This window comes from Schistocerca piceifrons, chromosome X (assembly GCF_021461385.2).
Source record: "Schistocerca piceifrons isolate TAMUIC-IGC-003096 chromosome X, iqSchPice1.1, whole genome shotgun sequence".
Taxonomy (NCBI): domain Eukaryota; kingdom Metazoa; phylum Arthropoda; class Insecta; order Orthoptera; family Acrididae; genus Schistocerca; species Schistocerca piceifrons.
In genome coordinates this window covers 965,535,098-965,562,681 of record NC_060149.1, presented here as the reverse complement: position 1 = coordinate 965,562,681, position 27,584 = coordinate 965,535,098, and the positions used below count along the sequence as shown (strand labels likewise).

The window sequence follows — 27,584 nt, the reverse complement described above, 5'->3', positions numbered from 1 at the left end:
CTTCGAAAATGTGCCTCTGTTTAATGGTTTTGTTCAAATTTAAATAAGAAACTCTCGTGTTACAATGAGCCAATAATAGCAACCAAAGCATTAAGCCGTAAAAATCATATGCAAAATTTACTATAAGGATAGTGACATTTATAATAAGTATCCTTTACTTCCAAAGCAATTCGTATTTTCTCCTTGAGTTTCATTCTTCTACACATTTTTCTAACGCACACTGTGGACATTTTTATAAGCGGAGGTAAGTTTCTGGAAATTTCTTGTTTAGTTATTAGTGTAAGACCTACGGTCTCTATTGGATTGGATTGGCTTTGTCAATAATGATTTTTAATTCTGTCATCAAATGCCCCCACTTTTGAAGTCAGTACTTTAATCTAAAAAGCCATGGATTCATGTCAGCAAATAACAACTCTGCTTTTTCCTTCACATTTTAAATTAATCAAATAAACTGGCTTGTTCTAGTGCGTAGTTCTGTTGCTTTGTTGTCTTTGGTTGTCGGTATTATTAAAATCCACTGCTCCGGTATGTCTTCATTTATTAAAATACAATCTCTGAAAAGCAGTTTGTTTGGAGGCGTTTATCTAGGTTTGTTATTTTGAGTATGCGTATGGTGTCCATTGTCATGTAATCGTATTGGGTTAAGAAGTTATTTGTGTGTTCGAAGTTTGGTTGCGCGTTGCGCGATTACTTGCTAGTTGCAAGCAGTTATTTTTATCGGTGTACTGCTACAAATTATTCGATTGTTATAAAAGACGTCTCCAGGGCTATTACGAGTCATAACATATCAAAATTGATGAAAATACGTCCTAAAATAATCTCCCTTCGTTGTCTCATACCATTATTATATATACTGTCTGATGTTTTGGAGCATTAGTAACATCCAGTACTGGTATGTAATTTCACTGATAAAATAAAACCATTACCGTCGCACCCCTCCAGTTCTGTAGGACTACGGTTTTGTTGAATACAGATTTTTTAATATTGAACTGTATTAATCATCCCTTTTATGTGTAATCATGCTTATTTCTAGACCTCGGTATATTTATTTTATTATGCATTGTATCGCAGTCATGTTTTACGTGAAGTTTCATTGCTCACATCGAAATAATTATGACGCATTGGCATTATTTCACCTACAGCAAGTATGTAAAGATCTGTATTTACGAATACCGGTACATGAAATGTGTAGATATTGTAATTGGAATTGTGAATAAGTTTTGTTTTAATTGTAGCGTAACTATGACTGTGTAGCTAATATCTAAACCCCAGAAAGCACCAAGCTGGTATTCTGAAGGGGGTGTGGAATCTGAGAAACAACCAGTATTCAAGAATATTGCAATCAAAAAGATGTTTTTGGGAGTTAATTTGACAAACTTAACCATGATAGCCTCATGATACTTATTCAAGAAACTGGACTAAGCAATAAATGCTTGTGTGTGAAAAAATAAACGTGTTTGGAGTCCAGTGAACAACATGAGCCATAGGTAGCCTATATGAACTGTGATGTCATATGGCATCTATGATATTTTGTTTGTTTCAGTGAAATATTTTGAGTGTGTGTTTTGATCATAATATGAAGTTTATTTTTTGTGGCTGGTAGCTTAGACTGTATTGTTTGCTAGGTGTACTTTAAGTCTAGGCCTACTGGAGATGGTGTTCGACTGGGGGAATGCTTGTGGCATACAAGATGTATATATGTGTTCATTTACATTGACAGGCTGATCTGTAGACTAGTGTAAACATATATCTAGGATAGGTTGGGTTGGTAGGTCATTCCACAGATACATTTAAGGTAGGTCATTCCATAGATACATTTAAGTACCTATGTGAGGCTCCATTTTCGAATTGTGGTCTGGTATTTTCAAGTTTTTAATATATTTGAAGGACTAATAGAAAGAGCATCATGGGCCCAAAACTACCTTTTCTCAGAGAGATCCTGTTAGTCTCTAGCATTTTATTTCGCTAATGTTTTCGTGTTTAGTTATGTGAGACGTTGATCAGTTCTGTGTCTTATATCTCCACCACGTTAAGGGTGTTGTCGTTCATAAGCTTGGTATCACATTTTTAACTAATCCTGTTGTTGGCATTTCAAAGATTGATTTGGACACAACAGTTCATAACCAGTTCTTTGTCTTGCCTTTCTCCAACCAGTCAGTTATAGAGAGGTCTGTGGTTTAACATGAACTCTAAAAACAGTGCAGTTTTTATATTAACAGATTGTTGCCAGAGGTTAAAGAGTGGTAAATGACAGAAGAAAGGGGTTGTGACATTTTGAAAACTTAAAGTAAGTGCAATTTTAGGGTATGCCTTCTTAGTCACTGTCCACGTTCTCAGACTAACATGTAAAAATCTTTTTATGTACCGTGATATCATGTCTTAGAGTTGAAGTTTGTTGTCTAGATAACAATAGGGGGACAATCTTACACGTGAGGTGATATCAGTGCAAGAATCCAAATATTAAACAATGAAGTTATTAAGGAATTGTTTTATAAAGAAACAGTATGGCTGGTCACTACTGATAGTCAAGGAAGCAAGATCCCAGGAGGCCCTACTGCTGATTAACACTTTTAAAAGTGAAACACTAATCTTATTTTTCAGAACTATTCATTCTTGTCCTCACATCCTGTCTGTCTGCGTGAGGTAGGAACTAAGTTAAGGGGCCATTGGAAGTGTTCTATTCCACCTGTCTCCTTTGACCCATGAGATAATGGTGTTGTGTGTGTGTTTTTGAATTGGTTTGTGTTTGTTGAGTTTAACATGTGATATTGGGTTCATTATCACTATGGTAACATGGGTTTATTTGAGTCTGGGTAGCCAGTGCTGCAATGTGGATTTGGAAATCTTCATTTTTCAGTGATGGTTATTTATGTGTGTGGCATTTTGTTAGGTTTGATTAGTTTTGTGTGTGTGTGTGTGTGTGTGTGTGTGTGTGTGTGTGTGTGTGTACTGGTAGCGGCGGTCAACCTAGGTGATTTTGTTGCATGCTTTTGTTGGTAATAAACTTTTATTTTTGTTTTAATCTGTAGTAATTCTGATGTTCTGTCTGTTTTACATTTATCGTACTTTGGTTGGTTTTAATTGATCTGGTGTATATACAAGTTTTTGCGTTTTCGAGTTGTTGAAGGTTTTGGTTTTTGTGGTGTTTTTTGTTATGTTGGTGTGTGAAGTTTACATTTTTTTCATTATTATTATTGCTGGTAGGTATTGAGAGCTGCATTTGAGCTACATAGGTCAAGGGAAATGTCTGATTCCACTCTTCGGGTTGTAGCTATTGGTTCCTTGGTATCTGGGCTTCCTTTCAGCTGTATTGGTTCCTTGCTATCTGGGCTTCCTTTCAGCTGTATAGGTCGAGGGAAACATCTGATTCTGCTTTTCGTGGCACTTATGCAGTCTAGGGAGTACATGCGCTGATCACGAGAAAAGTACCTATTTTTGAAGGAAACACGTGTTTCTGAAGATATAAGCATATATATGCGCTGAATACCAAAAATTTTTTTATTTCAAAACTTGAGTGTTACAGTCATATCTGACGCGCTCTTCACCAAAAAAGTACTTATTTTTCATTTGGATGCAAAAAAAAAAAAAAAATCAGTTAACTGTCTCAAAATTTTTTTTGTATTAAAAATGACATATTGCATATGTATGCACGGAATTTAATTATTTTTTTTCCTCTCTCTCTCTCTTCAAGAAAGGTGGAATTAATAACAAAATTGTGGAATGGATTTTCCCAAAACATTGACGCCAGAGAAATTCCGCCAGGTAGTTATTCAGCATAGCACGGTGAGTTCTGAAAGGCCTTATAGGATTTTTTTCTTTAGCTTTTTGCCAGACTGACTTCATGTGATTTGTGGTTGCATTTGTAAAGGGATCGAGAAAATAAAGCGAATGATTAACAGCCAGATTATTGTAGCCCAAGTTACCTATGGTGTTGTAAGTTGCCACAAATCAGAAACTGCTGTGGTTCCAGTAGCAAAACATACTGTTGCAAAATTAGCAGCAAATGGGTAGCATCACGTTGTGGCACAGCAACCATAAAGCTTTGCTTTGTCTCAACGTCATAACCACCAAAGACCCATTGCTCTCGCACCTATGACTTCGATGGTGCTGACGAAGCAGCTCTCGTCTATTTCAACAGTATGGCCAGGGCCGCCCAAAACTATTGGCTCAATTAAGAAATATTCATGGCAGATATCTCTACAAAATTGGCACCAATCGACCACAGTGTGCTCACTGCCAATTTTGAGCTCCCTCATTAAAAACTTTTACCTATTGAGTTCGAAAACCCACATGTAAGACAGTTGCAAAATTTTAGAAATGTCTAAATGACTGCCAGCAAAAAATGACATTTTCCTGATTGAACATTTCTTTCTACAGTCCCTGCCAATGGAGCAGCTCCAAATTTCGCCATCTTTCCCTGTAGTTTTCTCCAGCTTCATCTCGTTGTATCCAACACAATACCCATTTTCACACACCATATCGTTCTTCATAAGATCTTGTTGCCTAGCCCATTGTATTGAGCTTCGGGTGTTCTCCATAACATGGTATAAATCTTCCATTACAAAGTCGCTCAAATCTGGAAAATTTCTCGCCATTTTGGCACACGCAGTAATATACGATACTTCAAAACGGACAGCCTCAACAGAAAAATATAGGTTGTTGGGCGCACTGATCAAGATGCATAACTGTGAGCAACAGGGACATATACCATATGCAACAATATGCAAAGCCAACAATAGCTATCATCGTTAGGATATATGAAACTGTAAGCATTACCTATGGCTAAAGAACTCTGTGAAGAAATATATTAAAGTGTCTGCAGCATATTGGCATAGCAACATGAATAAGCTGGTGAAAGCAGACAGTTAATTAATCTTTTTTTTTTCCCCCACCTCCATATGAAAATAAGTACTTTTTTGGTATTCCGCGCATATATATGCTTATGTCTTCAAAAATATGTTTGCTTCAAAAATAGGTATTTTTCTCATGATCAGCGCATGTACCCCCTAAACTGCGTAAGTGCCATTTTCGTTATTGCAGATGTTGGTTTTTTGGTATTGTGGGCTTGGTTTGAGCTATATAGGTCGAGTGAACTGTATGATTCCTGCTGGCTTTGTGGCTGTAGCATTATGTCGTAGGTTGAGACTTTTTTAGGGGTGATGTGATGTGATGTGATGTTTTGTATTGTTAAAATTAGGTTGTCCTTGCCCTAGACCCCCTATTTCCCGTGGTTGTTCTGTAGTTTCATTTTATCATTGAAGTAAGATTACTTTCACTGTTTCTGTTTTCCTGCAGGTTTGTTGGCATGTGTACATAGTGACAATATTGACGACATTTTGTATACTCTGGACGTAGGCGTTTCTGTCATATGGATGACGTCATGGGTCAAAGCAGATGGATTAAATCGGATGCTTCCCTAATGCCGAGTTCCGAAGGTTTGATTGGATCTACTGACACTGCCTTTGACTGGTAGCATGCTACTGATGATGTGGTGTGTGTGATATCCATGCACAAAACTTCCACACAAACACATGGGTCGTTTCACAATGCCGTAATTAGTTTCAACCAGTCAGTGGTAGTCTTCAGACGAAAGGCATATGCTGAAGCTGACGGTTGACAGAGATTAGTTTGTTGTGTTCAATGTTGTTGAGAACAGAATGGAAACCAGTATGTGCCTTTACCCTAAAGGCGCTAGCTGGCTTGTCAAAATTGGATACAGCGTTGTGAAATGCTTGTGAGATTGTCAAAAAATATATAAAAGAATTTTAGATCCCTTATCTCTAAAACAGTATGTCATTTTTTTCCATATTTATATTGCTTCTGCATTATTTTTAAATGCAAGTTGGGGAGCCTATGATTGTTTCGTTATGAGAATAGATAAAATTGTCGTTGCAGTGTGTGGCTGATTTCGATGAGTGATTTATGTCCAGCATTTTGATTATGTGATAGGTGAAAGCAGACGGTTGGTATTGATAAAAATCAGAATTTCTGTTATGTAAGCTAGGACTAGTGGGCCAGGGAAAAAACTAACTAGTCGCTCGGTCATTTCAGAAAAAAATTGATATTTGCTGGATGAATTCCCGAATGTTTAATGGGTTTAAAGACATTTTTTAAAAAATTTTATTCTCAACATTTAGAAACAGTGGCTATTTTTTGCTTTTACAGGCATCTGTTTTTCTTTTTTTTTTTCCTTTTCTTTTTTTTTTTTTTTTTTTTAAATTATTCAGTACTGAGTTGAAGTATCATTAACTGGACTATAAATTAAAAACCATGATAACCATGCTGAATGTATTCCTTAATATAGGCCCTACTTTTAATGGCTCAAACTTGTTGATTGCAAGCTAAAAAAGCGTATTCTTTAAACTATTTAATTGGATAGATAAAAATTCTACTCATCAAGCAGCGGCAGAACACATACATAAAAGACAGCTGTAATTGGCAAGCTTTTGGAGCCAGTGGCTCCTTCTTCAGGCAGAAGGGTGGAAGGGGAAGTAATCGAATGAAGGAGAAAGACTGGAGAGGTCTAGGAAAAGGGGTAGATATTGGTTAAGTCACCCAGAACCGCGGGTCAGAGGAGACTTACCGTACTGGATGAGAAGGAAAGACATTACTTACGGTAAGTCTCCTCTGACCCGCTGTTCTGGGTGACTTTCCCGATATCTACCAATTTTCCTAGACCTCTCCAGTTCTCTTCCTTCACCCCTCTTCCGTCTTTTATGTGCGAGTTCTGCTGCCACTTGGTGAGTAGATTTTTTTATCAATCCTAATTGTATTTTTCCAAAGTAAGAGTAATTTCTCAGCCTTAATATTTATTGTGCTATTACACTATACAGTATAACTACTTCTTATAGTGAGAAGCTTACACAAAATGTACACTATTTTAAAAAATTGATTTTTTGAATTTTTTCGTTCTTTGACCTACAATATCTTTGTAAGGAGAGCAGATAAAAGTCTGAAAATTACACACTTAATGGATCTTCATGATATCAAACTTAAATTGGAAGTAACAAACAGAAAATATTGTGGGGAAGGCTAACCAAAGACTGCAATTTATTGGCAGTACTAAGGAGATTGCCTACACTACGCTTGTCCGAAGTACATTGAAAAAGTTCAAAGAAGGGCAGCACATTTTGTATTATTGCGAAATATGAGAGAGAGTGTCACAGAAATGATAATGGATTTGGGCTGGACATCATTAAAAGGAGGGCAATTTTTGTTGCAACAGAATCTTCTCATAAAATTCCAATCACCAACTTTCTCCTCTGAATGTGAAAATATTTTGTTGACACTGACCTACATAGGGAGAAACGATCACCACAATAGAATAAGGGAAATCAGAGCTTGAATGGAAAGATATAGGTGTTCCTTCTTTCTGCGCTCTATACGAGATTGGAATAATAGAGAACTGCGAAGGTGGTTCGATGAACCCTCTGCTAGGCACTTAAATGTGATTTGCAGAGTATCCATGTAGATGTAGACAAGCCTGTACAAGTCTATGTGTTGTCATCCCCCTTCCACCAACATCAGTTCACTCACACTTAGTTCATAATGAGCCCTTGAAGTGTGCAGTTGAACAATGGAGTCTCAAAAGAACGAGAATAGTTTTTCTAAGTGTTGGTTACTAACCTTGAAAACTCAATAGTGTGTCATTTAATTGCCAAAGTCAGGATAAATTTCTGAAGGGCAAAAGCAAACCTTGGCAGTTGATGAATGTATAGTTCTTGCTGACTTTTCTGAAAACAATTCCTTTGTTGTTCAAGTGAAATACAAGGGCGCCACTGGGTAAACAAACAGGCCACAGTTTGTCCATTTGTGTTCTGTTATAAAGATCCAGATAGACTAGAGTCATAGTTTTTGTGTTGCAAACGATTACTTTGAGCACAAAGCTACAGCAGTGCATGCTTTTCACCTGCAGTTAACAAACTACGTAAAACAGCACGACAGTTCCATAAACAAACTGATGAACTTCTCTGATGGTGCTGCAGGCCAATATAAAAGCAAACAAATATTAATATCTCCTTTCTCAAAGAAAAAAAGACTGTTGGCTCGGTGCAGAATAGCACTTTTTTGCATCATGTCCTGGGAAGAATGAATGTGATGGCATAAAGGGTACAACAAAGCGAGCTGTCACAAAAGCTAGTCTGCAACGGACCTATGAGAACCAAATCTGGACACGTCAAGAAATGTTCAAATTCTGTAAAGAATAGGTAAAAGGGATTACGGATGTTTCATTAAATGTGAGGAAATATGAGAACTCTATGCCAATGTCTTGGAGGAAAGATTCAAAACTTGTCAGAAGATTAAAGGCACCCGATCTTTTCATTGTTTTATACCTCAGTCATACAACTTGCTCAACTGTAAGTTCACATCAACATCCTCTGATAGTGAATGTCATCACTGTGGAAAACTTGTACCACTGACACTTCAAAGTAAGGACATAGTGGCTTGTGTCTATGACGAACAGTGGTGGATTGCCAAAGTTGGTAACATTGCTCGTCAAAACCAAGATGTGGATGTTACATTTTACCAGCACCAAGAACCCCATTTACAAAATTTGAAAAGGATCAACACGAGAGGCCCGTTAAAAATGCATTAAAGGAGTTGTCTTCTCCCCTGGAATTTATGACTGTGACTAGGCGAACATTTAACTCTGTGCCCAACATGAGTGAAGAAATATCTCTGTTGTTCAATAAACAACGTAGCAAAAACAAACAAGTTGAGAACGGGATAATGTAATGAATTGTCTCATTTTTTAAGGAGTTATCCTAGATATTTTTAAATTATGTAATTTATACACTGTTTCCATCAGCCCAGATATTGCAAACAGTAAGAAACATATTTTTGACTCATATTTGAAATTTTTTTTGTCCATGGAATCTCAAGGTTGAAATTTATACAGAAGTTTGATATCATAAAGGTCTATTAAATGTGTAATTTTCAGATTTATATCTGGTCCATTAACAAAGATTTGCAGACCAAAGAATGAAAAAATTCAAAAGATTTGTTTTTAAAGTGTTTCTAAGTATAAGCTTGTCATAATTGTTTCTCTAAAAAAAAAAAAAAGGTATCTGTACTGAGTAGTGTAATACCACAAAATGTATTAAGGCTAAGAAACTACTCTTTGGAAAGATAGTATTAAAAATGGGTTTTTTAAATTTACAACCAACAACTTTGAGACATTAAAAGTGTATTCCCTAATACATTCAGCAGGGTGATCATGGTTTTAATTTATAGTCCAGTGTCTGCTGAAATAAATACCTCTTATATGAAAGGTCTGGGGCAATCCATTACTGAATAATTTAAAAAACCACTGACGCTTATAAAAGTGTAAGAAAGCCTGAAACAAAAATGGCTGCTCTTTCTAAACGATAACCAATAAATGTTTTTAAAAAATATTTTTGAGTCCACCAAACATGAAGGAATTCACCCAGCGAATTCTTTCTACGAGAATGCAGTTGTCTCTCTTTGTAATTTTATGGCTTTCTCAAGTATGTTTCCCTTTGGATACAATTAATTGATAGTTTTATGGTTTGGATGGTGTACGATCTTCCACGGAATGCTTGTATTTACTTCATAGGCACATGTTTAAAAATCCAAATATTAGATCATTATTTCTCTGAAGGAAACATTGTTTCCAGTATAAATCCTAGATGCAGAATTGTATTGTTTACATTGTGACTGCAGCACTATTCTTCTCTCGCCTGTTGTATATAAATATTTCTGGAATAATTTTAACATCTGTTTAACAGGACACTAATGACAGCAGCAGAGAAGCTTGCCGCTGTTCCTGATGTGGATATCGACCCAGAAGGAACATTTAAGTATGTTCTAATACGTGTCTTTGGTCCAGAGGGTCCTGATGGCAAAGAACCGAGCAAATTAGTGGTCAGTAACTGGTAAACTAATATTTGGTCAACTTTGTGATACATTGTTATTTGAGAGACAGTCATTAGCATCATTTTTCAATTTTCTCAGTTGAATTTTTCTTCTGATGTTGGTGACTTGCAATGGGGAATTGTAGCCTAAGGTTGGTGGTTATCTGCATAATATAGTGTTTCAGTGTTTACTGTTAAATTGGAAGTGAGATGGTGGATGGCGATACAACTGAAAACGCACAAAAGATTTTCACTGAAACACTGTTGAACTACAGTTATGGCCCTGTGTGCTATGGTATCTTTGCCAGATAGTGTTGACAGAGGACATAAAAAAGCATTCAAAGAAGAGCAACGTATGTTGTTTTATAGCTAAGAAGGGGGAGTGCGCCATGGACATGCAGGGTGTATACGACCCGGAAGATCCGGGGAAAAACCCAGGAAATTTTTCATTGTTTTTGTTTTCAGTTAAATTTTTGTAATTTTGATTGGTAAGAACCGATACTCTAACAAAGGATATTACTGTGTCTCAATACTGCAGCAATAAAACATGAACAAGAGAAAAAACGAAAATAAAACTTAAATTTCAAGGGAAATGCACCATATACAGCAACAAAACAGTGCTCATACAAGTGTCCGCCAACAGTAAAATGTGTCAAAGGCTTTAGGAAGACTGTGCAATGCTTCGTAACAGCAAATTGCCTCCGCTGAGCGTGACGTCACAACTGTTTACATTAAATTCATTTTAGCAGTTACGAGCTCGATCATGCGCATGCACAGTTGAGTAGTACCTTCTTCCGCTTCTGGCTACAGAAATTGTTGGCTGTGTAAGCAGTCGCAGCAAGCAGCTAGATGCTACCGGGAAAAATTTTACTGGAGCGCCCAAGCTGCCAGATTTATACATGCGCAGGAGGTCCAAATCTAGGGGGGGGGGGGGCAAATTCATATTCTTGAGGGGGGGGGGGGGGGAGGAAACCTTGTTTCACAAAGCGACTCGCATCCAGCGCATGTTAGTTCGTTAGTTTATCGAATATTCATATTACTTTGAAACTCATCCCTGTCGGTTTTTGAACATTTTTAACACATTCTAAGTTGATTTTGAATGAATCGTAAGTTGATTTGTGAATGCGTGCGTAGTGTACATGTTTCCTCTGTCAGTGGAATCTGACAGAGCTGAGCGAAGTAAGGCTGAACGGATGAATACCAACCGCTGTCTGATTGTGTGGTTGATTGTGTTTGCAAATGATGAGCGTTGTTGTAATTACTAGCGGAATCCATAGATTCAGACTACAGGAGTGGAAATAAACGAATAACACGTAAGAATGATTACGTATTACCTTTGCGGTGTATACAAGAAAATGAAATTTTGACAAATTTTTGGGCAGATCGCTATACTAGTAAGGGCGAGTTGTACAGTCCCCAGCTAGCAGCTACTTTAAGTTCTGTTCTGGAAGAAGCACGGAAAATGTGTTGTACGACCATGTAACAACGCCTAACCGGAGAATAATCACGGGATAGCTAAACCGGTGATTCTGGTAGAGTTAATGAAGTTAATCTGCAAATAAGCTTTGGCATTGGCAGGAATAGTTACAGAATTAGCGATAACAAGACTGTTTGTTAGAATGATGAAGGAGAAGAAATGGGGGCATCACACAAATTATGGAACAATATGACGATTCCAAGTTCGTATAAAAATTTCATACTACTACTTTTCGATCTCGTGCTTGAGGAACTGGAGTGTATGAATGAAGTGTGAAACTATTTCCTAACGTAAAGCTTTTTGCTTGTAGTGGGCCTAATAGGCATTTGATATTGGTACTTTGTGAATTATTTTCTGTCCTTACAAAACAGACCGTTTGTGCCAAAACAGTCTCATTTATTTTGTGTGTATTACAATTGTTGTAGTGTTAGAAAGGCCTATTTTGTTTTATCTAGCAGACAGTGACAAAATAGGTGTAATCAGATCGGGAAACAACACCAGTCTTGGGTCCTATTTGTATTAACAGCTTTTTCAGTATTAGACGACGACATTTCGACTTTTCGTGTAGCAAAATGTTTGACGAACTTTGATGAGGTAATAGATTCTTTCACAGAAGGAAAGCACTCCATGTAAAGCTGTACCAAGATTATAGAGGGTAAAAAATTCTAGGAGCTAAGGATTGAAGAAACATGTATTGTCTTGCTTGTCTCATGTCTTTACTGGGTTTATATATCCTATATTTAATTTTATGTCACACAAAGCAGCAAGTTGTTAGCTGATAGGGAACAAAGAGTGCACATTTTCTGAAGAGTTCTTTTTTTTTTTAAAAAAAAAGAGGGACAGAATGTCAAACCGGCCAACTGTAAACAGGAGAGGCACCACAGGACATTTTAATTTCCACTGTCCTGAATATGGTTTGATGGCATCCATTACAAAATGTACACATTTCAATTCCACAGAGCGAAGTACAGTGACGTGCGATAGGAGAATGCTGTGTGAGGAGACGAGACACTGCACTTTGGCACACTTATGACATGTCTTACATTTCCTCAAACACACATGTTGCATGCATCAGACCCTTCAGAAAGACGTGCACTACAAAATGAACATATTTTTGTATATATATAAAAACAAAGATGATGTGACTTACTAAATGAAAGTGCTGGCAGGTCGACAGACAGACAAACATACACACAAAATTCAAGCTTTCGCAACAAACTGTTGCTTCATCAGGAAAGAGGGAAAGACGAAAGGATGTGGGTTTTAAGGGAGAGGGTAAGGAGTCATTCCAATCCCGGGAGCGGCAAGACTTACCTTAGGGGGAAAAAAGGACGGGTATACACTCGCTCGCACACACACACACACACATCCATCCACACACATCCATCCACACACATCCATCCACACACATCCATCCACACACATCCATCCACACACATCCATCCACACACATCCATCCACACACATCCATCCACACACATCCATCCACACACATCCATCCACACATATACAGACACAAGCAGACATATTACACGATTTTTCGAAATTTTCCCGAATTTCTCCGTCCTTTAACGTGTTTTAGCGGCAACACAACCACCTAACCTTGATGCACATCGCTGTCTACCAACCCAAGTTCACCACAGGATCAACTTAACCAACACTTTTTCGCCTTTTTTCATACCAGATCTCCAGTTGCTTTCTAGTTCACCTTTATCTCTCCCCATATATTTTTATCTTTCATTTTCATTTCAACCTCATGTTACACTTTCCACCTTCTAATACCATGTCACCCTCACAACACGCTCACAAAATAGGTCTTTAAATATGTCTGCTTGTGTCTGTATATGTGTGGATGGATATGTGTGTGTGTGCGAGTGTATACCCATCCCTTTTTCCCCCTAGATCCGGGACTGCTGCGCAGAACAGTCTGAATTACAGTTGGGAAGTGGGTAGTCTACACGTGACCCATTTTTACATTTAGTGTTTTTGCTGTTTCCTCTTTATTTACTGCTCCCACATCAAATGAAGACAAAACAGATTTCTGTGGCCGGGAGCTATCAAGTGAATTAAAATACATTCACATAATAATGGAAGGCTAAACTGTGTTATTAGTTGCAGATTTTATTTTATTTCCATCTTTCTGACAGTCAAGCGTTAATTGCCTTTTAGAACAATGAAGTTATTTTTGTTGGTTTGCCAAAGAAATTTTCTTTCATTAATCTTTTCCACTAAGGCAGACAATATATTTGAGACACTGTGTTTGCTGCATTTCAAGTGCACATTTTCAACTTCTAGCACATTTGGCATTATGCCATAATAAAGAACCAAACATGAGACAGGACAGTACTGGTACTCCAAGAAAATTTACATCCCAAAAACCACATAGGAAAGCTTAATAACAGGTCGTGGGATTCTGGACATACAAATTTGCACTTTAAATGTGAACATTTTAGTATGGGTCACGAAATTCCAATTCTCTTGGAGTATCCTCTGATGTCTTGTTTCTTACATAATGTAAGATCTTTTAATGTTTCACACGTACGAACATGCGGGCTCCCTACGACATTGTAGCTGCGCTTGCGCGGTGACGCCTGTCATCTGGCGCTCTCTGGCAACTGCAGAAACGAACCTATTTCTAACAGGTCGTGGGAAAATATTTCGAATGGTGTGTTGAAAATCGTTACCATCAAAGTACCATTCTAGCAGTTACACCAGAACTATGTGAGATAATGTACGATGAATTTCTTAAATCACAAAGTGTTTGACTCTCATTTAAAAATCAACTCTTTGATGATGAGCCATTTAGATGAATTTTGAGCCTGGGAGATCAGACATTTATGTCGTTATTAAAAATTTTACTGGCATCTTTGTGTGATACATCTTAAATTGTAATACGCGCATAAAAGACCAACATTTTATGAGAAAGCTTAGCTTCCCTTGCAGCGTATTAATCTGATAGACCAATATTATATGTGAAGGCTTTGCGTTTCGTTTAGCAACACTATTTACATTAATTTGAGCCATTAACTTTTTCTGTTTGTGTGTTCGCGCTACTTAACAGTGATGTTGCTGTTGGTTGACTACATCACGTGTCCTAAGCTCTGAATACCTGCTGTGATCGGCTGGCGAAATTGCATGAAATGAGCTATGACTAACTTACAAAAGCGCATCCCAATCTCAATTTCAATGCTTTGGAAAGTAACATGCAGTGTTTGGTGGAATTCGAGTTTATACTTTCCTAATACAAAAATATGCAGCATACATGTTGCTGCACATCAAAGATCTTTCCAAAATGCGTGTTTTTTTTTTCCTAAAGCGCCAGGAAATTCTACGCCCGTGTATAAAACCATAATCAAAGGACTTATAAGGTATACAGTTCCAAGAGAAAATATACCGTCAGTTAACAGGGAAAAAGTATGTTTTCACTTGGGGGAAAGTGTATTTTTGACTGAGAAATCCGGGAATTTTTTTTCCTAGTCCGCATATACCCTGACATGATATACAAGTTGGGGTGACAGTCATTAAAACAAAGGTGTTTTTTGTTATGATGAGATGTTTTCAGGAAATTTCCTCTGAATGGCAAAATATTTTGTTGGCACCCACCTACATAAGGAGAAATTATTATCGTGATAAAGTAAGAGAAATCAGAGCTCCCACAGAAGCTGTTGAAGAGTGGAATGTTACAGAAATAGTCTGAAGGCTTTTCGATGCATCCTCTGCCGAACACTTAAGGATACAGGATACTTATAAATGGTGGAAAAATCAAAATTTTTTAAATGACTTTATTAAATTCTATAGTCTTTCCTGATTACATTGATATATACACTGTAGGGTTTGAAATGAAAAATGACCTATACATACCAAATTTTAAAGTTACGGTCATGTACGAGGTGCGACAATAAAGTAATGAGACTGATTTTCTTTGCAAGATGTGGCACCCCTGCAGGCTTGCGTAGGCACAATATCTGTGACCTTGGTCTATAAGCCGCTTCTAGTTCAAGCGGCATGTTGAAGCAACTGCTCAGTCATTAGTTGTGCTGTAATAAGTTAACACGTGTTAGTGTCTCTCATCACGGAAATGGAACTGCATAATATTGCGCAACAGTATGCCATTTCTTTTTGCGTTAAATTGAGTGAAAACGCGATGACAACTTTTACGGTAAGCTTAAGAAGGCTTTTGGAGAGGAGGTTATGTCAAAAGCTCAAGTTTTTGATTGGCATAAAATGTTTAGTGAAGGCAGAACAAATGTTGAAGATGAAGACTGCAGTGGACGACTGTCAACCTCACGGACGGATGTCAACTTGGCCAGGGTGCATGAACTCATAAAATCTGATAGAAGGTTATCCATGAAAATGATTGCAGGAGAACTGCACATCAATCGAGGAACGGTTTGTCTAATAGTAACATTGCTGATAATTGGATTCTGCATCACGATAATGCACCATCCCATACTGCTCTGTCAGTACAGTAATTTTTTACCTCAAAACAAATTTCGGTACTGCCAGAGCCACCTTATTCACCAAATATTGCTCTGTGCAACTTTTTTCTCTGTCCAAGAATCAAAATGGCGGTCAAGGACACCATTTTCAAACAACGCAAGATGTCCCAAAAGCTGTGACGAAGGTCTTGGAGGATATTACAGAAGATGAGTTCCAGAAATGTTACCATCAATGGCAGAAGTGCTAAAAAAAGTGTGTGCAATCAGAAGGGAACTTTGAAGGAGACAACACGAAAATTGACTAAAACTGTAAGCAACATTTTTTTTCACATCAGTGTCATTACTTTACATTCGCACCTTGTATACTGCCATGCCCCCTTTATTTCTGTTACAGAAACCAGTATTATTTTGATAAGAACTTTGCACTTTCTTTCTGTTTCCAGCGATTATATGTATGATACATTGTATATGTTGGTAACAGTGCAGGTTTCTAGCGTCTGTAAATGATTATCTTTGCAAGTATTTACTTTTGTGTTCTGAAGCAGTTTGTTCACATGTTAATAAACGTTTGTTTCCCAAGCGCTACATATATTTGTGAAAATACATATTTTTTAGTGTGCCACACATCAAGAAATTCAATAAAAGGAAATTCTGTGGTAACCAGTTCACAAACAAAACAAGCCACACTGTTGAAAGTAACCTACGTGTCAGTTCTTCAGTGAAGAAATTCGCACATGGCACGCCTCCTGGTGATTCAAATTTTTGTGTTAAAAATGACGCTGTTTGTAGTGGATTTGTTGTTGTTGGTGTGGGTATCTTATCTCCTTTGATAAAGGAAGTGGAAAAATGTAAACAATGTGATGGTGTAGGCTGTCTGGGAATACCTGAACAACAAAGTGGCGGGAAGGGTTTAGCGTCAAAATTAGTTGGTCTGTGTAGATCCTGCAATAAATCTACCTCGAAAATGACTTTGAACATTGTGCATAATTCATATGATGTGAATTTGAGGTTAGTGTACGCAATGCGTGCAATAGGAAAAGGAAGAAAAGGCTGCACAAACGTTTTGTCATTTGATTGACCTTCCTCCTCCCAGTAGGTTCAGCAAGTACATAAGAATACTTTTAGGTGCCTTGACGGTTGTGTCTAAAGCATCTATGAAATGTGCAGTAGAAAAAACTGTTAATATTAGTGAAACAAGGGACATTGCTGTTGCACTTGATGGGACATGGCAACATCGAGGACATCGTTCCTTGAATGGTGTTTTAAGTGCTACTTCTGTGGAGAATGGAAAAGTTGTTGATGTTGAGTGCTTATCTAATTATTGCCACATCTGACATAGTAACACTGAAGGACATATTGAACATCAGTGTTATAATAATTATGATGGTTACAGTAGAGGTATGGAGTGTGATGGAGCTCTAAAATTATTTCAGAGGTCAGTGCCCGTTTATAACGTTAGATATACAAAGTACCTAGGTGATGGGTACTCTAAAGCTTTCAATAAAATTAATGAGTTCAATGTTTATGGTGATAGCTTCGTAACAAAACTGGAGTGTTGTGGACATGTGCAAAAGAGGATGGGTGCTAGATTGAGGAAGCTAAGAAGAGAAATGAAAGGAAAATTGCTATCTGATTGAAAATCTCTGTCTGGCTGAGACAGATTGACAGAAACTGAAACAGACCTCCTTCAGAGGTATTAAGGACTGGCCATTAGACAAAATGCACCTCTGAATGATGATACAGCAATGAGGAAAGCTGTATGGGTCACCTACTTTCATAAGTTGTCCACAGGTGACCACACTGTTCATGGACTTTGCCCTAAAGGAGCAGATTCTTAGGTGTGGTTACCAAAAAGCAAAGGAAAGTGGTCAAATATACTATCAAAATATCATAAGCATTATCTTCTTGAGCCTGTTATGAATGAAATAAAACCAATTTTTAGAGATCTGAGTGGACCCTGTTTTGCTTAGTACCACATTTACTCGAATCTAAGACGCACCTGAAAAATGAGACTCGAAATCCAGGAAAAAAAATTTTCCCGAATCTAAGCCGCACCTGAAATTTGAGACTTGAAATTCAAGGGGAGAGAAAAGTTTTAGGCCGCACCTCCAAATCGAAACAAACTTGGTCCATTGTAATATGAGACACAATTTAGGTCAAATGAATGACGATACAGCTACAGTAGTTTGGTTCGAGTCGTAAGCTCAGTAGTTAAGCTTTACCAGGTAGCCATTGCTATGCGTCAGGTGCTCCGTCCGTATTATACGGGTACCCTTCCTCTTTCGCGTACTTCGTTAGCGAAACAATGGCAAGAGACTGCTATTTGCTGTTACCTACACTCCTGCTTTCTTTGAGAATGATCAACAAGAACCAAATAATAGACAGCGTATGATAGAAGATATTCTGAACGGGAGTTTAGCGAAAATTTTTCTCCGTTTGAAAATCTTTGCAGGCACCTCTTTAGTACATTACATTCTGCACTGAAATTAGTCATCTTAGATTTAAAAATCTAGTCAATTGCCGTGCTTCATTTCTGACTGTATCACTATTAGGCATAAGAGTAATACAAATATAAACATGGGATGATATCTATATTTTTCCGCGTTTGCTGTTGTCTCACTCTAGTTTCGTAGTTTATTAGGCAGACAGGATTTAAATGAGTTAGCAGCAAACACGAAAGAATACATGGCAAAATGTTTATATTCTAATTATTCTTATGTGAAGAGAATACTGCATGCTATTCACAATTCATAAAAGTTCCTATAAGGAACCATCTCTTCTCACAGTTAGGAAAAAATTCAGAACGTAAAGTTGGCCATATTGACAAACATCCCAAACAGTCTTGCCAGTCGGATTTTCGTAGTGCATTGAAATGCTGCTACATTCAAAGGTGCACAATACGGAATTTGTATTTACTTCGTTGGATAATGTATGAAAATGCAGTGGTCGAAACTCGAGACGGAGGAAAAACTTGTCTGCCACCCCCCCCCCCCCCCCCCTTTTTTTTTTTTTTTTTTCACTCATGCAGAGGGTTTGGCGCCAGTATTTATCTTTGTGCCTGCAAAGCATGCCTGTGTAGCGCTACATATATTCGACAGCAGAAGTTAGTTGTGGCGGCACCTACCAACATTTTCCAGAACTTCCGCTTACTTTGCACTCGATTCTAAGCCGCAGGCTGTTTTTTGGATTACAAAAACCGGAAAAGAAGTGCGGCTCAGATTCGAGTAAATACGGTAAATGTCTTCATGGGGGCACTCAGAAAACAAATGAAAGTTTCAACCATTCCATACGGGAAAGATTACTCAAGAATGTTTTTGTAGGACTAAATACGTTAAAAGTTGGTGTACTAGATCGTGTGCTATGTTTCAATGACGGAGTGGTAGGAAGGTAGGAAGTCCTGAGAAATTTAGGCATAAAATGTGGCTCTAATATGAAAGATCAATTTCTTCTGTGTGACAGACAATGGGTGCATGAAGCTGAAAGATTCGCTCTTCAAGTTACCAAAGAAGCAAGAAATGCTAAAAGGAATGCCAAGAGGAAGCTTGAAGATGAAGAAAGGCTGCAGGATGTAGACTATGCTTCAGGAATGTTCTGAGGCACAGTTTAATTGGACTCATATGTTCATTCGCAATTTCCCGCTAGTTGTTTTCTTCAGAATTCAGGTAAAAATATTTCCTAAAGTTTATAAAGCATTGCTCTAATTTTTTCTGTAACTTTTGGTAGTCCATACTTATGTAGTAGACCTAAGCTTTATTGCAGAATCAGCTAAATCATAGAAAAAATAACATTTTTATTTGGAAAAAATTATAAATATTAAAATGTAAGATGTGATACTTTTTTATCCTTGTAATATACGTAATAGGTGGAATTAAATAGGTCTAGTATCTCAGCCATGTCATGCATGTCTGGTAAAAATTTGGTCTCCTTCAAATGTATAACATTGGATTAAATGGTACCTCAGTTTGAGGAAGAATTTCCTTGTTACTTTTTTAAATAACTCTAAGCAGGTTCAAAAATATTCAAAATACTTCTAATTTGTTTAGAAAGTGTGCTCTATTACCTGATATCAACAAAAAATCTAAAAACATATACATTATAAACAGTGCCTGAAAGAAATATAATATTGAGCTGGAAAAATGCCCTGTATCCTTAAGTGTGAACTGCCAGATAGCCGTGTAGATTTACACGAGAAATATCGTCTGGTTTGCACTGATGATGTAATGATGTGAGGGGGCTGAATGCATTTTTTTTTTTACGCCTGCTTTGGTGACGGAAGCAATGCATTCAACTTCCAGAAAGAAATTATCTCACAAAACAGGCCTTTGACTAAACTTCATAAAGTGCCGTACTGTGCTGGTTTATGGTATAGAGCAGATGTTACCAACAAGTATTCCATTGGTTCTCCATCATTTGAAAAAACGTCGTTTTCACTAAAACACAGCTACATTTACAACTCCATTTTTCCTGTACAGTGTTCTATAATACATACAATTGTGACTTTAAATGACAGCTTTGAATTATCAAGGGCATCAGTTTTTTTTTCCAAATTTAATGTGCCATTATCAACAGAATGATTGCATGCAGATCATTATATTGGCGTGTGAGGTTTTGGGATTGACATTTATTTTTTTTATCGCGTATCTTGAGACTTTGAGCCAAAGCTCGTGGGATGAGGTGGTACCTAGTTTACAGAAAGCTGAATATAAAATTTATAAACAAAAAATTACAGAATTAATAAAATATGAAATTAAGAGAAATTAGGATAAATTACATGTTGCATAGAGAAGTTCTCATGTATTGTGAGGGTCTCTTATGCAGAATTGTAGCATACCACAAGGTAACCTTTGTGTGTGGATTTGAATACTTACGTGTATCACTCTTTTTTTCTGCCCTGCTGGGAAATTTGGAAAAAAAACCTGGAGAAATCTTGTTTTTTGTCTCAGTAGATGAAACCGTTTGTTTACTGGGATTTCCTGCATCGTCGCTGGCTGGATGCAGCTTAATACATGCACCGCTTCCCTACTCCCTCATTCTTACTGCTTCTCCACTTCCTACCACTCCCCTCAGCTTGCAGTCAGTGCTGCCACCACTTCTTGCCACTAGCCTAGTAGCTGCCGATGGGAGGCGTGAGGGGTGGTTTGTTTTGATATGATTCTTGGAGATTGTTGACCCAGTGGCTGGAGACAACGGTCATATGTGCACGAGTTGTGTCTGAGTGATTGTGTGGTGATTGTGTGAATGTGGTGTGTGTGTGTGTGTGTGTGTGTGTGTGTGTGTGTGTGTTTTATTTTCTAAGAAAGGCTATGGCCGAAAATTTAGTTGTGAGAGTGTGATTGTCTTTCCTACGTGTCTGTCCATGGTTCAGCAATCATCTTTACGGTGAGTTGCTACCTATCTTCATTAGCATTAATTCTCAGAGTATTTGCACAAATTGATGGATTTATCACCACCATCTCATTTCGTCAACATAATGTCAGTGACTTGTGTAAAGCTGGCCACATGAATGGACTTCCATGATGGGCCAAAACCACAGGCTGTTTCTGTGGGTCTCTCTAACGGATGGGGGCTGCCGATTTGAAGCCCATCGTTTCCCAATAATGTGCAAGCCCTGCCCATCGGATCTAGTCTCGCCGATCTGCTCCCAGGCCGGCTCTGTTTGTGTGTGGTATAATGCAGTGGGTTTTCGTGATTTATCCGAGGACTCAGGACTGTGGTGCTCCTCGGCAGGCCAGAGGCCACGGGCGATGGAGTTCAGGAATTATGACTTTCTCACTGCAAGTACATTGTGCGGTACATTGTTTTATAAACATTTTATTTATTCTAGTACATTTTGGGGCTTAGAAAATAATTTATACAGGATGTACATATCTTTTTTTTTTTACGAACATTCAGTACACGAAACATGAGTGACCCGGCAGACATCAATACAGTAATCGAATTCGTGTCATACCTGTCCCAGCATGGCATCGTCAATTGTGATATTTGTTTCTCGTATTCTCTCCTGGAGCTCCGCTACATCACGTGATAGAGACCATACATACACCGGATCTTTAATGTGTCCCCACAGAAAGGAAGTCACACGGAGTGAGATCTGGTGATCAGGGAGGCCATTTCATGAAACAGCTGTTCCCTTCTGTAGCACGGCCAGTTCATCGATGCGGCAGCTCCGTATTCAGGTACCCACAAACTTCACGATGAAAATGGGGTGGAGCCCCATCCTGCTAAAAGATGAACGGAGAGCCCAATTGCATCTGAGGCATCAGCCATTGCTGCAACATATCCGAGTAGGAATCTCCAGTGACAATGCTCTTGGCGAAGAAGAATGGCCCGTACAGTTTTCGACACGACAAAACACAAAAAAACATTTACATTCAGCGAATCACACCCAAATTCAATGCATTCGTGTGGATGCTTTGTACCCTAGATTCGACAATTATGCCTGTACACTTTCCCATTAGTGTCAAAAGTGGCTTCATTGCTAAAACTTAAGCGATCAAAATTCCATCCCCGTCCTTATTCAATTGTTGCAACTGTGAACAAAACTCAAAACACTTGTCTTTGTCGTCGTTATTGACCTTCTACCCTAGCTCCAATTTGAATGGTTTCATAGACAACTTCTGTCGCATGACTTGCCACAGTCAGTGGAGCCATTTCGAGTTCATGGGATGCACGACGCACCAATTTCTTTGGACTCCTTAATGAATGTCTCTCGTATGCAATCCAAATTCACTTCACTCACACTGGGATGTCTGCTTCTCTGTGCTGGGCACAAGCAACCCATCATAATAAATTTGTTGTGCCTTCCTTGTTGGTGGTTTCTTACCGTACTTTGTTCTAAACATCCATTGAACAGCTGTAGCACACACTTTTTTTGTTGAACTCCAACACACAGAAAGTTCGCTCCGCACCTGAACTTGCCATATTTATGACTGGTGCTATTGGCAAATCACCAAAGTATGCTGTGGTGGTATACATGAAAAAGAACTTTCAGGGTTTCTCTTCAAAATGACATATGTGTGATATCTGTGCTATGTTTGGTTCTTGTGCAACAAATAATTGAAAGTGTTCCCAGATGTAATGTACACCCTGTATATTAGAAAGTATGAGCGATAGGAAGAACAACTTGTGGCAGTCACAGGCGGTTTGTATGCTATGTACCTGTATATTTTGGCCTGCCTTATATACTTCTTTCAATAGGCCTACTTTTTTCTGAGGTTATTTCTGAAATCAGTGTAGGTATTTTAAATCTGTCTTGTGACTCCAAGGAAATGCGTATTTGTGTCACCAAATATGTTTAGTTTTATTGAAATAAAATAACATCAGTGGTCTTAATGGAATATTATATACCATTGTCTTTCTTTCTCCATCTAAAAACTGTTCATTACAAAAGATGCTGAAATTAGTACTTAAGATTTTTGCTCATGAGGGGAAGAAATACAGAAGTCCTTACATTTTTTTTTTTTTTTTTTTTTTTTTTTTTGTGAACTTGTCTTTACTTGCCGTTGAGATCTCGAAATTTGTCAGGGAAAAATGCTAAAACTTGCTGGAAATCGGGGAACGTCACTTGGGGGAACTTGCGGCAACCCTGAATGTTCACAAGCTGGCACTGCAGAGCTTGCTGACTGCATTTTTCAGGGATGAGAATATTCTTGCCAAGTGCACAGAATTGGCCCAAACTATAACACCATATGAGATAACAGAGCAAAAGTAAACAAGCTTTTGTGTTTGTGTCCAAGACATAGTGTATAGTGAAGACAGAAGTGTTCATTTTCTGCTTAAGGTGTTGAACATGATACTTCTGAGAGAGCTTTTCATCTATCTTCAGTCTTAAGAATTTAAAATGTCTGTTCGACCAGCTCAGGACAAGACTATTTCTATTTTACAAGAGTTCAGTTGTTGGCAGTGAAGTATTAATCCGTTCTCCAAAAGCCATGTGCTGATGTTGCCAACTACCTTGTCAGCTAGATGATTTACGTTATGTTCAGTGTTTTCCGAGAGAACACATGTCTGAATATACAAAAGCTTTCATTTGCATTTGCAGTAGGTATGGGGGGGGGGGGGGGGGGGGGGAAAGAAACAGAAGCTCCTGTGTGTGTTTCCTATAGATAGTGGATATAACAACAGCTCCTTTAAGTTATGTTTTCAGATTATTTTTGATGCCACAATTTCCACTCACGTTGCTACTTTTGTGTTTTCTTCTTGCTTAGTACTCTTGATACATTTTGTTCAAAGTTTGACTATGGTTCCTGTTACTAGGTGCGAGGATACAAGTGAGTTGGCTTCCATTCGGACGTCTACGATGAGACGATGGACAGGGTGAATGGCCTCGGCGTTGATACAGAGTGCACTGGTGGTGGCAGAATACAGCACGACCCCAGTGCCAAGGTCATCAAAGTGTACAGCTACTCACAGGTAGTACCAAAAGCAGTGAGTTGTAGAAATGACAGTATGTGTCATCTTGAGCTGTTATTCAACTTAATTTTTTACTGTGTGACTGGTTTCAGTTGAAGACCATAATGGTTTCAGTTGAAGACCATTTTCAGGCACCTGTTGTATATACAGCGCGGATACGGGAAAATTTGGGATGAAAAGAATGTTTGAAAATTATAGTAACAATACAAGCAACACTTACAGAATTTGATTACCAGCAAAAACTATATATATCAAAAGAATACAATGTCAGAAATATAAATTAAATATCCACAAGCATTGTATGTATTGTTACTACAATTTTGAAATATCCTTTTTGCCTGAATTTTTCCTGTTTCTATGCTGTGGGAACAACAGGTGCTCGAAAATGGTCTTTGACCAAAACTGGTTGCATCGTAAAAAAAAATTATCAACAGCTTAAAGTGTTACATGATGTCATTTCTACAATTCGTATAAGCTGCAGACCACAGTTAACAAAAAATATTTTAAGAACAGTGAAGTTTCTGTTCATACGTTGTGTGCCCTATAATTCAAGTATTTTTAAAGCTTTTAAGAATGTTATACGCCAAGCTCCTCCATGGGAAAGCAGTTTCTGCTTTGGTTACATGGCACAAATTATAGAATACCTTGTTAGATGGTCAGAAGTAAATGTCACCAGATGTTAATACCTGTAAATCATCATCATGCTTCTTACAACCGTGTACAATAATTTGGGTGTGGTGTTGTGGACAAGTGTTATGGTTGAAATGGCTACTGTTGTTCTGGGTAGCAGCCATGATTATGAAACTTCCTGACAAATTAAAACTATGTGCCGGGCCAGGACTACATCCTGAAACCTTGCCTTCCGTGGACAATGCTGATACCAACTGTGCTGTTCAATCTGATTCAGGATTTTTTCTTACACCTTTCAGATTACTTTTGAGGCCACAATCCTTGCTTCCACTTGTATATTTAGCGAGAGAGAGTTGTATATGTAGCGAGAGAGAGAGAGAGAGAGAGAGAGAGAGAGAGAGAGAGAGAGAGGATCTTCTGTCCCATAATTTTATGACATTATTATTATTAATATTATTATTATTATTATTATCAGCTTCTGTATCTTTTGATTGGGTATAGTTACGGCAGCACATGAATTGTGGTGAGCCTGGTGTTTTTACAAGACTTTTTCCAGTTGCCAGGACAGTTGTCATAATTACTCAAATCAACAATTCCTTGCACTTGGAGCAGACCAAATGATTCCTCTGTACCCCTCGCACCTATTTTATACTTTTCAGACTGTGTTTCACACATTTTGTGACCTACCTGTTTCATTTAACACAGTTAATACAGTTGCAGATTGTGGGTACGTGTTTAATTTTTTTGCACGGTTACTGCTGCTTGTGTTTCAGTGTTGTGTACAATGCCAGACCCATCAATAGAAAAATTAATTCTGATGCTGCATCTTGCACATCTGTTCTGAAGGTCTTTACACACTCCCTTTTTCTGCTGCTTTTGTGTTGTGATGTGTGGTGTAGAAAATTTCAGATTGCTTTACGGTTTCATGTGCTCTGTATTAGATGCAGTTTTAGTGTACGTACAAGCACATTGTTTAATTATGATGTAGTTGTAGTTAAGAGTTCTCGTTTTAGTGTTTAATTATTATTGTGATATGTAGCACACTGTTTAATTGTACTTTAGTTTTAAAATAGCCAAGGACTGCTTCATTTCAGGGGTTTGGGAAGGCAGACCACAGCAAGACTGTAGAAATTCTGAAGACTGCATATCCTGTTTACAACATTACTTGGAGTGATGAAGGATACTGATCTGCTCAGGTAATTAAATTTACATATGTGTGATACATTCAAAATGTCTCTGACATTACGATAACCTTCATAATGAATGAAGGTGATATTTTTTCCATTTAAGCTGTTGTATTTTAATAAGACCTCTCCTTAATTATACAGGGTGATTCAAAAAGAATACCACAACTTTAGGAATTTAAAACTCTGCAACGACAAAAGGCAGAGCTAAGCACTATCTGTCGGCGAATTAAGGGAGCTATAAAGTTTCATTTAATTGTACATTTGTTCGCTTGAGGCGCTGTTGACTAGGCGTCAGCATCAGTTGATGCTAAGATGGCGACCGCTCAACAGAAAGCTTTTTGTGTTATTGAGTACAGCAGAAGTGAATCGACGACAGTTGTTCAGCGTGCATTTCGAACGAAGTATGGTGTTAAACCTCCTGATAGGTGGTGTATTAAACGTTGGTATAAACAGTTTACAGAGAATGGGTGTTTGTACAAAGGGAAAAGTTCTGGACGGCCGAGAATGAGTGATGAAAATGTAGCACGCATCCAGCAAGCATTTGTTCGCAGCCCAGGAAAATAGACTCACAGAGCTAGCAGAGAGCTGCAAATTCCACATTCAACTGTATGGAGAGTCCTACGAAAAAGGTTAGTTATGAAACCTTATCGTCTGAAATTGGTTCAAGCACTGTCTGCAGCTGATAAGATTAAAAGAATCGATTTCTGTGATTTTATCCTTGCTCAAATGGAAACAGATGAATCTTTCGTTTCAAAGATTGTGTTTAGTGATGAAGCAACTTTCCACACTAACGGGAAAGTCAACCGTCACAATGTCTGTATATGGGGCACTGAGAATCCGCGGGAAACAACTCAGTATGAACGTGACTCGCCTAAGGTGAACGTTTTCTGTGCCATTTCAGCCAATAAAGATTTTGGTCCCTTTTTCTTCGAAGGTGCTACTGTAACTGGACTACAGTATGTGGAGATGTTAGAGAATTGGCTGTTCCCTCAGCTCGAACAAGAAGCACAATAATTCGTATTTCAGCAGGATGGAGCGCCACCACATTGGCACTTATCTGTCCGTAACTACCTGAACGTCAACTACCCGAGGCGATGGATCGGCCGCCAGGCAGCCCGTGACAGAGCACTTTATCACTGGCCTCCAAGAAGCGCTGATCTTACCCCCTGCGATTTTTTGGGGGGGGGGGGTATGTTAAGGATATGGTGTTTCGGCCACCTCTCCCAGCCACCATTGATGATTTGAAACGAGAAATAACAGCAGCTATCCAAACTGTTACGCCTGATATGCTACAGAGAGTGTGGAATGAGTTGGAGTATCGGGTTGATATTGCTCGAGTGTCTGGAGGGGGCCATATTGAACATCTCTGAACTCGTTTTTGAGTGAAAAAAAACCTTTTTAAATACTCTTTGTAATGATGTATAACAGAAGGTTATATTATGTTTCTTTCATTAAATACACATTTTTAAAGTTATATTCTTTTTGAATCACCCTGTACAGTTAGTTCTGGCCCAAAAAGCCATTTTAAATGTTTTTAAAGTACAACAAACAGTAGCATTTCTAC

The 27,584-nt window shown here is 38.1% G+C and overlaps 1 pseudogene; it reads left to right on the top strand.

Annotated features, from left to right (window-relative positions):
• Window positions 1-625: 625 nt before the first annotated feature.
• On the top strand, window positions 626-26,020 carry LOC124721673 (annotated as a pseudogene).
• The last annotated feature ends 1,564 nt before the right edge of the window (window positions 26,021-27,584 follow it).